This window comes from Psammomys obesus, unplaced genomic scaffold (genome assembly GCF_907164565.1).
Source record: "Psammomys obesus unplaced genomic scaffold, mPsaObe1.curated_primary_1811, whole genome shotgun sequence".
NCBI classification, from domain to species: Eukaryota; Metazoa; Chordata; class Mammalia; order Rodentia; family Muridae; genus Psammomys; species Psammomys obesus.
The window spans coordinates 748897-769067 of record NW_026596046.1 but is presented as its reverse complement, the minus strand read 5'-3'; the positions used below and the strand labels follow the sequence as shown (position 1 = coordinate 769067).

General features: G+C 38.5%; 1 long non-coding RNA gene across 1 annotated transcript in view; it reads left to right on the top strand.

The window, feature by feature from the left end:
• The window catches only part of LOC129688583 (uncharacterized), a 242547-nt gene that overhangs the window by 60696 nt on the left and 161680 nt on the right, over positions 1-20171 (top strand). The window lies entirely within an intron of this gene.

Genomic DNA, 20171 nt, shown 5'->3' with positions numbered 1-20171 from the left:
TAGTTACATTTTGTTAACTCTGTGTCCCAGCTGTATCCCGCTCCCTCTTTCCCTCCCCAACCCCACACTCCCTCCCTGGTCTCCTCCCTGCCCCTTTCCAAGTCCCCTGATAGAGGAGGACCTCCTCCCCTTTCATCTGACCCTGTTTTATCAGGTATCTTCAGGGCTGGCTGCAAAGTCCTCCTCTGTGGCCTAACAGAGTGCTCCTCCCCTGGGGGGGGTGTCAAACAGCCTGCCCTTGAGATCCTGTTAGAAATAGTCCGTGTTCCCCTTACTTTGGAAAACTACTTGGTTACTGAGCTACCACAGGCCATATCTGAGCAGAAGTTCTAGGTTATATCCATAGATGGTCCTGGGTTGAGTGTCAGTCTCAGAAAAGACCCTGTGCCCAGATATATTTGGTCCTTGTAGAGCTCCTATCATTTCCATATCATACCAACTTCCCTTCTTTCATATGATTCCCTGCACTCTGCCGAGGGTTTGGCTATGAGTCTTAGTGTCTGCTTTGAAACACTGCTAGGTAGAGTCTTTCAGATGCCTTTTGTGGTAGACTCCTGTCATAAGTTCAATGCACATCCCATTTGTCTTTCTAAATGAGGATTAATCACCTTCGCCTGTGTCCACTTTCTTGATTATCTTCTTTAGGTGTGTAGATTTCATTATGTTTATCATGTCTTGTAGGTCTATATAAGCGAGTATATACCAAGTTTGTCTTTCTCCTTCTGGGATACTTCACTCAGAATGATCTTTTCTAGATCTCACCACTTGCCTGCAAATTTCATGATTTCCTCCTTTTTGATTGCTGAGTAGTATTCCATTGTGTAAAAATACCACAATTTCTGTATCCATTCCTCCGTTGATGGACATCTGGGTTGAGGAAATCCAAACGATTATTAGGTCATACTACAAAAGCCCATATGGCACAAAATTTGAAAATCTAAATGAAATGGATAACTTTCTTGACAGATTCCATCTACCAAAATTAAGTCAAGATCAGGTAGAAAGACTGAATAGTCCTATATCTCCCAAGGAAATTGAAGCAGTCATTAACAGTCTCCCCTCCAAAAAAAGCCCTGGACCAGATGGCTTCAGCGCAGAATTCTACAAGACCTTCAAAGAAGTACTAAGACCAATTCTCCTCAAACTGTTCCATAAAATAGAAACAGAAGGAACACTACCAAACTCATTCTATGAAGCCACAGTCACTTTGATACCTAAACCACACAAAGATCCAACAAAAGAAGAGAACTTCAGACCTATCTCTCTTATGAACATTGATGCATTTACTCAATAAAATACTTGCAAACCAAATCCAAGAACACATCAAAGATATCATCCACCATGACCAAGTAGGCTTCATCCCAGGAATGCAAGGGTGGTTCAACATACGGAAATCCATCAATGTAATCCACCACATAAACAAAATGAAAGAGAAAAACCACATGATCATCTCCTTAGATGCTGAAAAAGCATTTGACAAAGTCCAGCACCCATTTATGTTTAAAGTCTTGGAGAGATCAGGGATACAAGGCACATACCTAAAGATAGTAAAGGCAATATACAGCAAGCCTATAGCCAACATCAAACTCAATGGAGAGAAACTTAAATCAATCCCACTGAAATCAGGGACAAGACAAGGCTGCCCACTCTCTCCATATCTCTTTAACATTGTACTTGAAGTCCTAGCCAGAGCAATAAGACAACTAAAGGAGATCAAGGGGATACAAATCGGAAAGGAAGAGGTCAAAGGGTCACTATTTGCAGATGATATGATAGTATACATGACCTAACCCAAAGATTCAACCAGAGAACTTCTTCAGCTGATAAACACCTTCAGCAAAGTGGCAGGATACAAAATCAACTCAAAAAAATCAGAAGCCCTCTTGTATACCAAAGACAAAAAGGCTGAGAAAGAAATTAGGGAAACAACACCCTTCACAATAGCCACTAATAACATAAAAGTACCTTGGTGTGACTCTAACCAAGCAAGTGAAAGACCTGTTTGAGAAAAACTTCAAGTCTTTGAAGAAAGAAATTGAAGAAGATCTCAGAAGATGGAAAGATCTCCCGTGCTCATGGATTGGTAGGATTAACATTGTGAAAATGGCCATCCTGCCAAAAGCAATCTACAGATTCAATGCAATTCCCATCAAAATAAAATTAAATTTTAAAAGTAAGTGAATTGAAACTTTAAAAATATATGGGTGTTATTAATCTCTTTACTTTTATTTTATTAATTATTATTATTCATTTTATATCCTGGCTCTCGTCCATTCTTTTGTATCCTCACAATCCCACTCTCCCTCCCTCTTCTCACTCTCTGCCCCTCCCCTAATCCACTAATAGGGTAAGAACTCCTCTCCTTCTATCTGACTCTAGCCTACCATGTCTCATCAGGATTGGCTGCATTGTCTTATTCTGTGTCCTGGCAATTCTGCACCTCCCAGGGGGAGGTGATAAGAGAGCCTGCCACTGACTTCATGTCAGAGACAGCTCCTGCTCCACTTACTAGGGAATCCACATAGATACTGAGTCTATGTGCTACATCTGAGCAGGGGTTTTATTTCCTCTCCATGCATGGTCCTTGGTTTGTATATCAGTCTCTGCAAAGGCCCCATGGCCCAGTATTTTTATTTTTATTTTTTTTGCTCTGTTTGTCTCTTTTTGGAGCTTCTGTCCCAACAGTTAAAGATGCAAATATACAGTTAAGTTAAGGATATATTTGCATCTTTAAATGTTCTCAGACTCATTTAATTCTCTGTTTTTCAGTTAATGTGTTTCAGGTATTTCTGATATGGGGTCTCCCTGTATTACTCACTGAGGTTGCACTCTTTTTTTTTATTATTATTTTTTATTAATTATAGTTTATTCACTTTGTATCCCCCCCGTAGGCCCCTCCCTCCTCTTCACCCAGCCCCATCCTCCCTCCCCCTTCTTCTCGCTTGCCCCTCCTGGGTCCACTGATAGGGGAGGTCCTCCTCTCCTTCCTTCTGATCTTAGTCTATCAGATCCCATCAGGTATGGCTGCATTGTCATCTTCTGTGGCCTGGTAGGACTGCTCTCCCCTCATGGGGAGATGATCAAAGAATAGGCCTATCAGATTATGTCAGAGGCAGTCCCTCTTCCCATTACTGTGGAACCCACTTGGAGACTACGCTGTCATGGGCTACATCTATGCAGGGGTTCTAGGTTATCTCCATGCATGTTCCTTGGTTGGAATATGAGTCCCTGGGGAGACTCCTGCGTTCAAATTTTCTGGTTCTGTTGCTCTCCTTGTGGGGTTCCTGTCCTCTCCAGATCTTACTATTTCCCACCTCTTACTTAAGATTCCATGGACTTTGCCCATCAGTTGGCCTTAAGTCTCAGCGTCTGCTTTGATAGTCTGTAAGGCAGAACCTTTCAGAGGCCCTCTGTGGCAGTTTCCTAGGTTGTTTCCTGTTTTCTTCTTCTTCTGATGTCATTGAAGGGAAACCCCTACTTCCCTTTGGGGTTGGGGATTGAGCGTTTTAGTCGGGGTCCACTCTCTTGATTAGTTTCTTTAGGGTTCTTTTAGGTTCAGGGTTTTAGTAGGTTTATCCTGTTATATGTCTATATGAGTAAGTATATACCGTGTGTGTCTTTCTGCTTCTGGGACAGCTCACTCAGGATGATCCTTTCCAAGCCGCACCATTTACCTGCAAATTTCATGATTTCCTTATTTTTCATTGCAGAGTAATACTCCATTGTGTAGATGTACCACAATTTCTCTCTTAAGCACTAAAGCCATGCTTTGTCTCAGCATAATGAGAAGCTCACACTGGAAATCACTACCCTGAGTTTATGGTATTATAAAATCTATTGCTTTTTAATATTTTTTGATGTTTTGTTACTTATGTAAATAATTAGATTAATTTTATATTTTGTAATTCTTTTCATTTTGCAGAAGTTGTTAGACCTAAGTACATTTTTGTTTACTTAAGAGTTTTCAAAGAATAAGATTATACCTGATAATAATAAGATATAGCTGAGTTGTATTCCACTGTGAATATGTGCCACCGTCTGTATCCATTCCTCTGTTTAAGGACTTCTAGTTTTTTTTTTTTTTTCCATATCCTGGCTTTTACAAATAAATCAGCTTTGAACATAGTTGAGCAAATATCCTTCTTGAATGGTGGAGCATCTTTTGGGTATATGCCCAGGAGTGGTATTGCCTAGATATTAAAAACAAGGAAATCGTGAAATTTGCAGTCAAATGGATAGAACTAGAAAAAAAAAAATCCTGGTTGAGGTAACCCAGAAACAGAAATACATACACGGTATTAACTCACTTATAAGCAGATATTAGCCATATAATATAGGATAACCACACTAAAATATACAGACCTAAAGGAGTTAAACCACAAGGAGCACTCTAGGAAGGATGCTAAAATCTCATTCAGAATGGCAAACTGACAGACACCAGATAGTTGGAAGAGAGGGAACATGATAGGAGCCTACTCTAGAGGGCCCTCTGCAAGGCTGCACCCAGCATGGGATTGAAGCATATGCTGAGATTCACAGTCAAACTTAACAGAATACTGGGAGTCCTATGGCAGAAGCAGGGTGTGGATAATTACAGGATGGATACAAGGATACAAGGAGGAGACAGGAGACAGCCTAACTTTGGGCAGAGAACAGGGAGTCTAATGGAAGAGGTGGGAGGGTAGGAAGACAAGAAAGAGGCAGGAGTCCCACAAGGCTAAAAAATCTGAGGCCAGGGCTCTTGCAGAGACTGATGCATCAATGAAGGGTCATGCATGGAAAGGACCTGGACCCCTTACTCAGATGTAGCCTATAGGCATCTGAGTCTCCTTGTAAATGCCCAAGTAAGTGGAGCAGGGGCGGGCTGCCTCTGTCACGAACTTCATCGCCTGATCTTTTATCACTTGCCCCTGGTGATATGGCCTTCCCAGACCACAGAGGAAAAGGATCCAGGCAGTCCTAATGAGACTGGATAAGTTATGGGCAGATGGGAGGGAAGGAAAACTCTCTCTTTCAGTGGACTAGGAAGGGGAGGGTGGGGAAGACCAAGGGAGGGTGGGACTGGGAGGAGGGGGTACAATAAATAAATTGTGAAAAAAAATACCATTCAAAAAACTTGTAGATTATCTCTTTTCCTTAAGCACCAGGCATCTAAGAAACAAATCTACAGTTTTTATTTTCTCACTAACTGCTTTGAAGAAGTACTCCAGGACAATGAGAAATGGAGATGTTAATGGTGCTTATTATTGGTTACTATTCCAACCTGGACAAGTACTGTCCTTCAAAGATCTGTCCATGTGGTAATTTCATACCTAATTTTGTATGTGTGGTAAGCTTTTAGTTTGATTATTAAATTTTACTCTGTCCTATTTATATCCATTAGTCATTGAGATCTTTAATATTGTTCACTTTCCATGTTTTGACAAGTTAGTTACCAAATAGACCCATGAGAGGATTTCAAAAATGTCATTTTATATGTGTATTTTCTCTCAGTTATTTGTTAAGTCATTATCTCAAGTTTTAACTAATTGTCATTATGCACAAGGGAAATTTTCATGAATGGTCAGGAAATGAAACCTAGCAACAACCATATGAGCTAAGATGGGGGGTCCAGACTAAGTGAGTCCACATTATTGTCCTCTGCCTTCAAAATGAAACAAATTTTTATTTGTTGACCAGTGTGATGATGTGTTATACAATTGTGGTTTTGAGCATTGAACATTGAAGATATTTGTTTTATTTATGGGAAACTTACATAACTAGCAGTAAGGTCAATGTGATATTCTGGTAATGTCTAAGCTTGAGAAAAAGTTGCACTTGAGAAAATGACTAAATGAATGGACAGTATGAAGTTTACTATATGGATTCATAGGCCTGTCAACAATGGTGTTCAAAAGCATATGTTTGTGTGGAGTTCACAAATATAAAACTAAACTATCTGTGAAAAACACACACACACATTGTTTCTACCACTGTAGTATTGTAAGAAACTCTAAAATAACATGAAAATAACATTGCTGTAAGTTGATATTTTATTTTGTGGAATCTACTTTCAGAAGGATTAAGATTACCTTATGTCATAAGATTCCCTGAAATCTCCTCAATTTTGGCCATAAGTCTCAGCATCTGCTTTGAGAGTCTGCAGGGCAGAGCCTTTCAGAGGCCTTCTGTGGCAGGCTCCTAACTTGTTCCCCTGTTTTCTTCTTCTTCTACTGTCCACCTTCTTTGCCTTTCTGGATGGGGATTGAGCATTTTAGCCAGAGTTCTCCCTCTGGATTACTTTCTTTAGGTGTACAGATTTTAGTAGGTTTATCCTATATTATATGTCTATATGAGTGAGTATATATTATGTGTGTTTTTCTGCTTCTGGGATAGCTCACTCAGGATGATCTTTTCCAGTTCTCACCATTTATCTACAAACTTCATGATTTCCTTGTTTTTTTTATTACTGAGTAGTATTCCATTGTGTAGATGTACCATACTTTCTGTATCCATTCCTCAGTTGAGGGGCATCTTGGTTGTTTCCAGCTTCTGGCTATTACAAATAAAGCTGCTACAAACATGGTTGAGCAAATATCCTTATTGTGTACTTAAGCCTCTTTTGAATATATGCCTAGAAGTGGTATGTCTGGATCTTTAGGAAGCGCTATTTCTAGTTGTCTGAGAAAATGACAGATTGATTTCCAGAGTGGTTGTACAAGTTTACATTCCCACCAGCAGTGGAGGAGGGTCCTTTCTCCAAAACCTCTCCAGCATGTGTTGTCACTTGAGTTTTTGATCTTAGCCATTTTGATGGGTGTAAGGTGAAATCTCAGGGTCGTTTTGATTTGTATTTCCCTGATGACTAATGACGCTGAACATTTATTTAATTGTTTTTCTGGCATTCAATATTCCTCTATCGAGAATTCTCTGTTTAGTTCTGTTTCCCATTTTAATTGGATTACTTAATTTGTTTCTTTTTAACTTCTTTAGTTCTTTATATATACTGGATATTAGCCCTCTCTCAGATATAGAGTTGGTGAAGATCCTTTCCCAATCTGTAGCTAGTCGTTTTGTTCTGATGACAGTGTCCTTTGTTTTATGGCTAAATTTTGAGGACATTTCAGGTATTCTTATGAAAGAAGTGGGAGTTAGTAAGACTCGGAGGGGACAGGAGCTCCACAAGGACAGCAACAGATCCAAAAAATCTGGGCACATGGGTCTCCCTGAGACTGATAGTCCAACCAAGTTGCATGCATGAAGATAACCCAGTACCCCTGTACAGATTAAGCCATGACAGTTCAGTCTCCTAGTGGGTTCCATAGTAATGTGAACAGGGACTGTCTCTGACATGAACTGATTCGACTGCTCTTTGATCACCTCCCTCTGAGTGGGAAGCACCCTTACCAGGCCACAAAGGAAGACAACGTAGCCACTCCTGATGAGACCTAACAGACTAGGATCAGAAGGAAGGAAAGGAAGACCTCCCCTACCAGTGGACTTGGGGAGGGGCATGCGTGGAAGAGGAGGAGGAAAGGAGGGTTTGGGAAGGGAGGAGCAAGGGAACTACAGGGGAGATACAAAGTAAATAAAGTGTAATTAATAAATAAAATTTATAAAAAGATAACCTTATGCCTAAGATGCTAATTAGATGTGATGAAAATTAAAATGAATGTAGCCTCCATGATTAAGTGCCATGTGAAACCCAGAAGTACTTGCTCAGGAAATCACTCATCCTCTCAGAAGTCCTTTTCCCTTTTCTTCTTCCACATCACACAGTTTGCCATTGCTTACAATTAAAGGGCGTGGACATGAAGATGCCAGTATTTTAACAGATTTAAGAAGACACCAGCATTTAAGTTTAAGTGATTAACTGTTTAGTGTTTGTTCCACACAGTGTAAATATCCTAGTGCATTAGAGAAGATATGATCCATATCCATGTAGTGATCTAGGATTGACAAGGGGGAATAAGAGTCTTATGTGAGCTGCAGAAACACAGAGTCACTCAGTAAAAAAGACTGATATATCATTTCACAAATTCCCAGCTCTAATCAGGTCTTTCTTACCTAGTTACCTACCTAACTCAGTATCATCTCTCTCTTCTCTGTATCTTTGTTAAAAAACAAAAATGAAACAGTAAACCTAACAAAACAAAAATCACCACAACAAAACACACACCAACAAACAAAATATGGATTTCAATCAATCAATTTATCTATCTATCTATCTATCTATCTATCTATCTATCTATCTATCTATCTAATGTCTAATTACTCCTGGAAGTGAAGCCAACCCTGGATTTTGATTGATATTCTCAGTAACTCTACTAGAGAAACCCAATTCTCTCTTTACCAAAAGATATAAACTACAAATAGTTTCCTTATTAGGATTAGGCCTTTATGTTTACACTGTTAATCAATGCCGGGATTGTTGGCAGTTTGAATTTTGGACATCTGTAAGTACCTATTATGATAAAAAGCTTCCTATAATATGTACATATATGATAATAATTCAATGCAGTCACCACATATAAAGGAGAATATTCTTCAGATAGGCATGTCACCAAGTAAACCTCCTGTACCAGGAAAGGGTTAATCTTGTTGGATCATTTGTCAAAGAATTCCCATATGCCCTACCCTAAAACAGGTACTAATATTGCTAAAGTGATTATTTATACTCACAACCCTGCTTGAAATGCCGTTTTCCTAGATATACCACTTTTATCATCCAACAGGAAGAAATGAAATTTGTGCCCAAGAATGTATTTCATCCTTATTAGATAGATTTCATGCTGCCAGAAGTTATTCTGCATGCAACTAAAGGATAGAAGTATTCATTAATATCAAGTAGGTACTTTACACACTTTGACTTAGACTTGATTGTGGATCTTAGTTATTTAAATTCCTCACTTCAAGATTCATCATGAAAGGAAGATTAATAGCCATTTTGTAGTGTACTTGTTTGTGATGGTAGAACATTTTACCCCTAACTGTCCTTTGATAGAGTGATTCTCTCATAGGGGGCTTATTTTATCATCAGATTATCAAGTGCTCCTGGTAGAGCTTTTGTTCTATTCATTGTCCCTTTATCTTATTTTGCTAGGTGGATCATGGCAAGGAACGAACATGAGATCTGGACTCTTCAACTAATGAAAAAAAGGAGGGGTGGTGAAGGCAGTAAAAAAAAAAGTATGCACTACTAGAAATATTTTTCTCTTAACATTTTAGTGCAAGGATTGAATCTCACTTAACTAGTATTGCAGTTAGGATGACAGAACATACCTAGAGAAGTTCATTCCACATACTGACACACTAAAGTCTTCTAAGTGTCTACAGCCATCTTAGAACTTCATTTTCTGTAGGAGTCTAGCAGAGACATAGTTTTTTCAGGTGGTCATAATTTAGCTATGAATTAAGAATTTAACTAAGAATTATATGGAGGCTATTTATACACAGATAGTGTGGAAAAGAGACTCAATTCTGCAACTCATAGGTTGTATTTAACTTTCTTTAAGGAGTTGTGCACTATAGAGTAGTTGCAAAGAATGAATAATTTGATGGACCATGTTTGAGGAAGCAGAAAAATGATAGCAATTCTGAGTATGATGTAATCATATTTCAATAAAGGGTAAGTTGATATTCAAATGTATGTGGACAAAGATAAAATTGTGATCATTGGTGATAACATAATTTATAATTATAATATTCCCCTGTAGTCAAAATATCTAGTCAGATGGTATTTTTTGAGTTATGTAATAATACTTATAGCTCACTGGGGCATGTTTAATAAATATAGGATAGAATGTAATATCTGGTTTCATGCCCATACAGACAAAATGTTAACTCATAGACAGAAATGCATACACATATTCACACAACAAGAGGTTCACAATTAGGTCAATGATATATTAAGACAAAAAGATATATAGTCTTTTTCTCAAAATAACTAAGTTTGTGGTTTGTATACAACTTGTATAGGATCTATGTATAGTCATTTCATTAAATCATAACATGTCGATAGACCTCAAATATATTATCTCTTATTTAATCCATGCTAAAATCCAGAAGTTAAGAACAAAAGAAAGAAAAAAAGAAGGAAAGAGAGAGAAAGGAAGAATTGGAACAGAATTTATTCTCTTAAATCTTTTTGTAGCTTCTTATCTCATGTCATGTATGAAGAATATTTCCTTTAATTGTCATTTCCTTTGAAATGAAACATTCACATCTATGTGGAGGATGAAAGTTCAGGCATTCTGACAGCACAAACATTGACAAGTTTTATGAACACACTTTGCATAGTTATTAATAATGAATAATTGACGAAAGGAGACTCAGGTGGAGCTGTCTGGTATTAGGGCACTGTTCTCTTTTGTCCCTTTCCTTTGTCATCACCCACTCTGTGTTAAGTGTTTTTAATGCAGCTGCCTTTATGTCACACATGATGTCTTAATAGAAAGCACTCAACCCAATTCATTGATCTGGAGTTGGCTGATATTGTTTTTGCAGTTATTGTTCTGTCAATGGTCACATTCATCTCATATTTCCCAAGGAAATATCACTCAAGAAGACCATAAAAATTGGAGTTATTTATATTTTCTTCTGGAGTCAACATACTTGTCCTACATATTGTCTGTACATTTTCATACTTATATATTTTTATACATTTGTGTGTAATATTAAATTTATGTCAGAAAACTTTGGCCCATGCATGTGTTTCATTTCTTGGAAAATGTCCTATTTTTTTTTCTTTTTTCCACTGGTGTCTATTACAAGTAGTGTGGGATTATTTTGACAGGGTATTCCTTTCAGTCATGTTCAGGGCATTGTTTGCTATTGCAGTCATTACACCTTCAGTATAAGACTCTGAAATATCCTTAGAGGTTCAGAAATTGCATGTACAAAATGTTCTCAGCAATTCCATAAATGCTATTGGAAAATTAATGGTGGTCTCTTAAATTATTTTCCTTTTATTATAGTGATAAAAATATAGTTATGCAATTTCCTTTCTTTTTCCTCTCTTCAAACACTCATCTACTCACCTTACTCTATTTGTAATTCAAGGACTCTTTGATCATTCATTATTATTACATGCAAATATGTATATTAGGCTACATATATATTTCCAAATATAACCTCATAGGTTTCATAATCTCAAAGCAAGCTTTGTGTTCCTTTGGTTCTTATACTCTTTTTGACATTTGTGCTGTAATTTTCCCTTAGCCTGAGGTGGGGCAAATATTTTTGAGGATGGACCCAGTGGGACTACACTCACAATTCTTGTTTGTGGTTTACTGCAATGGCCTAACTCTATTCCAAAGACTTGTTTCATTCATGATGCTTGAAACTATACATATCAGTAGGCTTAACAAAAACTGCATATAGACCTTAAGAAGTGTGCTGGTTTAGTAAAGTTGTAAACTTTAGTTCTTCTCTAAGAATGATGACATTACTAGTACTCAGTAGGTAGCTTGTTCTCCGGTACCAGAAAAGATATGTTTAAGTTGAAAACGTCTTAAACTCAGTTAGAGAGATCTTGGTTACTGCTAAAGTATATGTGCTGCTAATACACCCTTACATTTGTGTGTGTGTGTGTGTGTGTGTCATGTTAGTATATGTTGTGGTTCATAGGTATCATTGCTGAAACACTGTTGAGTGTTTCATTCCTTTGAAATGTTACATGACATTTTCTTGTATTGTGAAAGCTAGAGAGAAGGCTAGTGAGATTGCCTCACAGAGAAGGCATTTAGGTCAGTTTCACATCAGGAACATTTAAGTCCTGTTTCTGAAGTATATGCTGTGTTTATAAATAGGGGCTTACTTTCCATGTTTGGGGACCATCACAGGCAATAGAAATAGCTGTTTGGGAATCTTTTGAATAGATTTTATTTTTTATTTATTTATTTATTTATTTATTTATTTATTTATTTATTTATTTATTCACTTTATGTTTCAATTGTAGCCCCTTTCCTCTGCTCTTTCCAGTCCTTCCCCTCTGTCTCTCCCTCATAGCCTATCCTCCTCCCTGCTCCTCAGAAAAGGGGAGACACTCACACAATACCAGCTCCAGTACAAGTCTCATCAGGACTGTGTACTTCCTCTTTGAAAACCTGGCATCCATGTCAGGGTGAAGTGATCAAAAGGCATGCAACAGAGACCATATCAGAGACAGAACCCATCTTATTTTGGGGGGACAAATATCGAGGCTAAGGTGCCATTGGTATATATGTGTAGAGGGCCTAGTTCTAGTCCATATCTGGTCATTGATTGGTGCTTTAGTCACTGCAAGCCCCTCTGGGCCAAGTTTTTTGGGACTGTTTGTCTTCTTTTGGATCTCCTGTTTCCTCCAGTTTATTCTAGTACCTATCCCCCTTATACAGGGCTCCCTAAGCTTGGCACAGTGTCTGGCTATGAGTCACAATTTTTCTTTCAAACCTTTGTAGGCAAAGCCTTTCAGAAGACAGCCATGCAAAGCCCCATCTGGAAACACAGCGGCACATCATCAATAGTGTCAGCAGTTGGGTCTCTCCCATGAAGTGGGTCTCAAGTTGGGCCAGTCATCAGTTGCACATTCCTTGATTTCTGCTCTATCTTAATTCCTATATGTCTGGCAGTCAGGATAAATTCTGCATGGACATTTTTAGGTGGGTTGTTTTTTGTTTTTTGTTTTTTGTTTTTTTTTCCCCTCTCTCTACCAGAAGTCCTGTCTCCTTAGAGGGTGACTCTCTAGTCTCCATGATCCTGCCACCAGGCGTTTCAGCTAGAGTCACCCCCATATCCTCCTAGGAGCCCACCCTGTTACAGGTCACTGGCTTGTCTAAGAGGTGGCTCCACCCCTGGTTGCTCTTCTCTCTGCAAGCCCTCTGTTTTCTTGCCCCCACTCCCCTATATCTGATCTCCACCCTCATTTCCCTCAGTGTTCTCTCTCCTATCCTGTTCCCTGTCTTCAACCACTTCTTTTGAAGAGATCTTAAAAGCAACTTAAAAGAGGGCTTTTTTTTTTTCAAAGAAGGGGCTTTATTGATTTAACCAGCAAAACACTGTAACTGAGGGGTCCATGGGAAAACTTGCACATTGATAAGAAAGATAAGGAAGAAAGGAATGAAAATCCATTCGATGATGAGATGCAGATAAGCTAAGTTGTTTCCTACTTACTTCTAAATAGGAAGCAGGATTCTCCCCGCTAATTATCCCTGCTAAATGTAATTTGCACTAGAAGGAATGTTCACTTCAGTTCTGCCTTCATGAGTTTTATGTAGTATTCATAGACTTCTAGCCCTACGTATAGGAGACGATTGTAAATTCCCCGTCTATAAAATGCTTATAAATACGGATTGTAATCCTAACATTTGAATGTATTGAATCCAAGTTCTTAATCAATAATTACTGAGAACATTGCACTGTTGTTGGATGCTAGCTAAAAAACAACCAACCAACCGACCAAACAAACAAACATACAAACAAACCATACCAATGGGTATGTCAATAACCAAGTAGTTTTCCAAAGTAAGGGGAACACGGACTATTTCTAACAGGATCTCAAGGGAAGGCTGTTTGACACCCCCCACCCCCCGGGGAGGAGCAGTCTGTTAGGCCACAGAGGAGGACTTTGCAGCCAGCCCTGAAGATACCTGATAAAACAGGGTCAAATGAAAGGGGAGGAGGTCCTCCCCTATCAGTGGACTTGGAAAGGGGCAGGGAGGAGACCAGGGAGGGAGTGTGGGGTTGGGGAGGGAAAGAGGGAGCGGGATACAGCTGGGACACAGAGTTAACAAAATGTAACTAAAAAGAAAAATAAAAGAAAAAAAAGAAAAAAAAAGAGAGTAACAGATGTGAAGAGAAAAGGGTGGATCATATTGAGAGAGTGTTTGCTTTCTTTTAAGATTGTCCCGATACAATACACAAAACTGCACGCTATTCCAGAGTTCTCCCAGAGTTTCCTTGCTTTCTAGAGTAAAATAATTTCATATGCTCTATTTTGCTTTCAATTTTTAGTGTCAATCAAGTAAAAACAGTTGAGGGAATCTTGGTATATGTTTGTTTGTTTTTCCTGTGATGTTAATATTAAAGAATCCCTTCAATTCTATAAAAACACAAACAGTGGAAAAAAAGAATAAATTTGTTCAAGGCCTGAAAGTGGAAAAATACTGAATAAAGAAGGAACTAAAACAGGAATCACAGAGGCAAGTTTTATCAACAAAACGAATGTAAGAGCCAGAGAACTTGAAGGACACTAAGAAAACAAGGGCCAAAAGAAGGTTTCTTATACCTATTTGGGGAGCTTTGTCTGTTGAGAATATATATACACACAAACACACCCATATATGTGTATATATGATTTTTAGTTAGTTGATAGTGTAGTTCCTTATGACTTTTCAGACATCCTTGTTATTTTTCTTTCTTCTATCTTGTATTTATCTATCTCCTTCACAAAGTACCCTTCTTTTTTATTTTTTCCCAATCAGATCACTTTTATTGTTTTTTTTTTATATGTGAAATGTCTCAATTTCTGAAATGCAATGTTACTTTAAGAGCTCCTTATAATTTGCATTGCATATTTGTAAAACACTGAAGAAGTAAAGTAAGGCGGCAGAGAAATATGTGTGTGTGGTTTACTCAGGTACAGCAAGACACTTTCCCGTTTTTTGAGATTTCAGTCCTGTATTCAAAAGAACTAAAATCAACAGTAGCTGAGACAGAGATAGTGTGGAGGAACATTTTATAATTACATGTACTGAGTAAGGGTGTTTTTAAATTATATTTAATTGATTATTTAAGCTTAAAAAATGCAGGGCTAGGCACCCAGTACCCTATTCTGGCTTCCACAGGTGTCCCCCCCTCTTTCGTGCATACCCCCCCAAAAAAAAACCCCACATAATTTAAAACAGTAAAAATAATAATAAAAAAAAGCAGGGCTAGGGAGATGACTCAGCCAACAATGTGCTAGCCTTAAAGTTATGATCATCCACAGTCTATTTCCAGGATGCATATTAACATAAAGGTGCGTGGAAGTCATTATGGATCTTCGGGATTAGACATAGAGTGAACTTTAGGTACTGCCGACCAGATAGCCTAAAGTACATGGTAAAATCCTGCCCAGTGTTAAACTATGGCAGTGTTAAACTATGCGATGTAAACTTACACAGAGAGAATAGACTCCTGCATTGAAACAATAATTGTTGGACAGAACGGCATTTTGAACACACAGACACCCACCATCTGGGGCTGTATACACAATTCTTGCACCAGACCAGGCTAACTAAATCCCGGGGAAGACAGGACCTATGAAGCCAAACATATATCTACGAAGCTAATGACATTTGATTAACTTACGGTGGAGTGAGTGAGTGTTCTTCAGAGATATTTGCCATGAGAGGTTATTCATGATCTAGTAGGCAGTCACACATCTATGCACACACAAACAGTACTGAATGGACGGAGTGTGTATTAAAGAAGGGAGGATATGAAGTTAGGATGAAGCATTAGTGGATACTAGGGAGGAAATCAAGCCAAGGGAATTTGGGATGGATTTTTATTACATATGATATGCATATATCAGTAGGAGAAACAGTTCTAAAGGAGGATGATACCTGAAAAACAATTTCAGAAGTCCTTCTCTAATTTCCATTGGCATTCAGATGATGTGCCCTTGCAATTGAAAACTAACAAATGCTTATTGCTCATAAAAGTGGTGAAAATAAGAATAGATTGTGATGACATTTTTTTCTAAAATATATACCACTTAAATTATCTCTTTACCACTATTCAACTATAAAACACTCCATGAAGACTGGTTCTATTGTTTGACCATGGCAAGAACAAACCATTTCCTTAGTGAGTTATAATAAACACAAAGACATGATACTGCATAATAGGCTATAATATAATCACAACCTCTGATGAAACTGACACTGGAGGATTGCATAGGCAGCAGAAAGCTGAATTTCACAGGCCACAGTAACAATCAGAAAGTCCCAGATCCAAATGGAGATTTTCTTGTATGCTGCCAGGATGAAAGTCTCACATGACTATATAAAGGTTCAATTTCCTTATTACAATGGATGTTTTTTTTTTTCCTCTACTATGAATTAAACCCAGTGCCTTACAACACCCAAGGAAGAGGCATAAAAGATGGAGTGGGCTTCAATGGGGAACTCTCCCAGTTTACAGCAAACATTTTATTTCAATTGGTATGTTTTTTTTCTGAAATTTTATTTTATTTACTTACTACAATTTTTTCACTTTGTATCCCAGCTGCAGCCCCCTTGCTCAACTCCTCCCAGTCTCACCCACCCTCCCTCTTCTCCCTCTATGCTCTTTCCTAGTCCTCTGATAGGAAAGGACCTCCTCCCCTTATATCTGACCCTAGCTTATCAAGTCTAATCAAGGGTGGCTGTATCATCTTCTTCTGTGGCCTGGCAAGGCTGCATTACCCAGTAGGAGGTGATCAATGAGCCAGCCACTGAGTTCATATCAGAGACAGCCCCTGCCCCCTTACTAAGGAACCTACTTGGAAACTGAGCAGCCAATGGGCTTCCTTTGAACAGGGGGTCTAGGTACTTTCCATGCATGGTCTTTAGTTGGAGTATTGGTCTCTGCAGGACCCCCCTGGTCCCAGGTATTGTATATACTCCCTTATATGTGGATATTAGCCATAATATATAGGATAAACATACTAAAATTTATAACTCTAAAGAAGCTAAACAGCAAGGAGGAATCTAGAGAAGATGCCTAATTCTCATTCAGAAAGGTAAACAGGATAGACACTGGAAGTAGGAGAAGACAAGGAACAGGACAGGAGCATTCCACAGAGGATCTCATAAAGACTCTACCCAGGGTATTGAAGGAGACACTGAAACTCATAGCCAAACTTTGGGTAGAGTACCGGAATACTTATGGAAGAAGAGGGAGATACAAAAACCTGGAGGGAACAGAAACTCCACAAGAACAACAGAGTCAATTGTTATGTTTGAAGCTCCTTCTCTTGGTTATCCCTTAATTCATATTTTTTTTATTTGAATGCACACACTCAGCCAACCAGAGCTAATATAATTTCACACACATAGGAGTTTTGCTACTTAGGCTCCTAGCTGGGGTCCACTTCTCAGGTATTGGTTGACTCAAAGCTAATCTTCACAGAGAGAGCACAGCTTCTGATATGACAGAGCCAATAGGCACCTAGTAATGGTGGGGGACCTTGATGAGATTACCCACTGTCCTGCTCAGAGAAATTCTGCTCCTGTTTGCTTCACTGGGAAATTGTTCTTGAGTCTGCCAGCACTGCTTCTGCTTCAATATTCTTCCTTCCTTCCTCAGACATGCAATCATGCTTCATGTGAAAGAAGGGTGATTTCCTGATAGAGACAGGAGACCTACTGCTTCTCACACTACTTTGGGGTACCCATTTGGAAGTGGCTATGTCAAAGCCATCTCTCATTTGATACTCTGTGCTTCTTTTACCCAGAGCATTGTCACTTATGTACTTTCCCTGATACACAACAGCTCACTGAGAACAAATTTATATAATTCTGGCATTTATTTGTTATCACGCAGCTGCTATGAAGTGTTTCAGTGATACACCATTCCAATACAGGCTCTACTTTCAGGGTAAAGTTGCCACTGCTTTGTGGGAAATAATATTTCCTACATTTTATTTTCCCTTTTCTCTCTCCACTCCTTTTAAAACGTTTTTTGATGACATTCAAGGAAAGAAATCTGTCTATACTCCCATGGGATAAATTTTACATAGCAAAATTTTCTTTCTCTTGTTGATTTGTAATCTCACCTTATTAACTATATCTCCTCATCACCAACCTGTTCCAACAAATCTCTTTACTGTGCTAAGTCATGTGTTTTGATGTAGTTGTATTGCTTTGTCTATGTTGCCATAATAAAACACAAAACTTTTTTTTTTTTTTTTTTTTTTTACTTTTCATACCATCTTCTGGCTCATGTGTAGTCCATTTTAATTTTCTTTTTTGGGGGGGTATTTGAAATTTATTATACTTAATGAAAAGGAAACAAGTTTAGAATATGATGTACTAAAATTCCAGTGTTTATCTGAGTTTTGTACACTTTTTGATTTTGTTGTTGCCTTGCTTTTTACAGGGCCTTTTGTAGTTTAAGTTAGCCTCAAAGACACTATGTAATTTAGCGTTACCTTGGACTCCTGATTCTCATACCTCTACCTCTCAGGAGTTTGGCTTACAGACAAATGTCACAATATCTGCTTCATGTCTCCAATTTAAAAAATGTAAACCTTAAACAAAGACAAAAAATGTCTTCTATGTATAGGGTTTCAACTGCATGTCCCCCATTTTTGTTGTTGTGACTGTGAGGGAGAAAATAGATTCAGAAGTGATGGCCAATTCAGATAAAGAAGAGACAATGCAACAAGACATTTTATGTTAATAGTAAATTTTGAGTAGGGCACTTTTAAAGGAGTTTCCCTCATATTGTTTAGGGAGCTACAAGGCTGTAATTTTAGTAGCTTTCTCCCACACTACTTTGGATTTTTGGTAACACAGCCACCTTTGTGTCATGTATGCACACTTATGGCTCTGTATGTAACCCCATTAAACCCAGTAGTTCACCAGCCTTGATTTTCTAGGACCTTTTAAATTTTCTGTCCTGCCATCCATGTCATATCTTTGCAAACAGATATTTATTTATGTATCTTCAGGAAAAGAGAAATGACAGGAAGTTATTTCTAGATCCATCTTAATAATATTTTCTTACCAGTGGTAAATACATTTAAAATAGTTACAAATAATCATTATATGTAGATGTGGTCAGTTCTCACTGGTGTTCTCTCTGTTACATAGACAGGTCTCCAAATCTTTCCATCCTTCGGTCCTTCTGACTCAGGCTCAAGTGAGTTGTGACCACATGAGCACCGGCAAGCTTGCTAGATATTACTTTAATATATTTGATTTATAATACAGTATCTCAATAGCTGGCTCTTTGATCACCTCCCCCTGTGCAGCCTTGCCAGGCCACAGAGGAAGATGATGCAGCCAGCTCTGATGAGACCTGATAGGCTAGGGTCAGATAAAAGGGGAGGGGGCCCTTCTCTGTCAGTGAACTAGGGGAAAGATATAGAGGGAGAAGACTGGGCAGGGGACTACAGCTGGGATACAAAGTGAATAAATTGTAATAATAATTTTCAACTCCTCTCTAATTTTCCCTTTCTAATGACCTACCCAACTTCATGTTCTCTTGTATATCTCTGCGCTCCCAATTCTCCCCTCTCTTTCTCTGTCTCTGTTCATGGACCACACACTTTCAAAAGTAAAAGAAACCATAACCAACCAATCAATAAGACAATAACTATCAAAATACAAAACAGCAAAATGTCCATACAAATTCTAAAACACAAAATCAGAAACTATAATATGAAAGCATTTTGGCTTTTATTTAATTTTAAAAATCCAAATAAAACAGTTTCAAAAAATAGCAATGATAAAATTGAATTCTTTAAGAATTCAATTCAATTTTTTCTTTTTTAATTAAATTTTTTATATTAATAACAGTTTATTTACTTTGTTTCCCAGCTGTAGCCTCCTTTCTCCTCCCCTCCCAATCCTCCCCTCCCTCTCTCATTTCCTCCTATGCCCCTCTCCAAGTCCACAGATAGGGGAGGTCCTCCTCCCCTTCCATTTGGCCCTAGCTTATCTGGTCTCATCTGAACTGGTTTCATTGTCCTCCTCTGTGGCTTGGCAAGGCTGCTTCCCAATCCAGGGGAGGAGGTCAAAGAGCTAGCCACTGAGTTCAGGTTAGAGACAGTCCCTGTTCCCCTTACTAGAGAAACCCATTTGTAGACTGAGATGCCATGGGCTACATCTGAGTAGAGGTTCTAGATTATATCCATGAATGGTCGTTGGTTGGAGTATCAGTCTCTGAAAAGACCCCTGTGCCCAGATATTTTGAATTTGTTCCTATGATTGTGGAGCTCCTGTCTTCTCTAGGTCTTACTATCTCCCCCTTCTTTCCTAAGATTCCCTGCACACTGCCCAAAGTTTGTTTATGAGTCTCATTATCTGCTTTTATAAAATGCTGTGGAGAGTTTTTCAGAGGCCCTCCATGGTAGGCTCCTCTCCTGTTTCCTGTTTGCTCATTCTTCCAATGTCTGTCGCATTTACCTTTCTGAGTGAGGATTGATCATCTTACCCAGGGTCCTCCTTCTAGCTCACTTT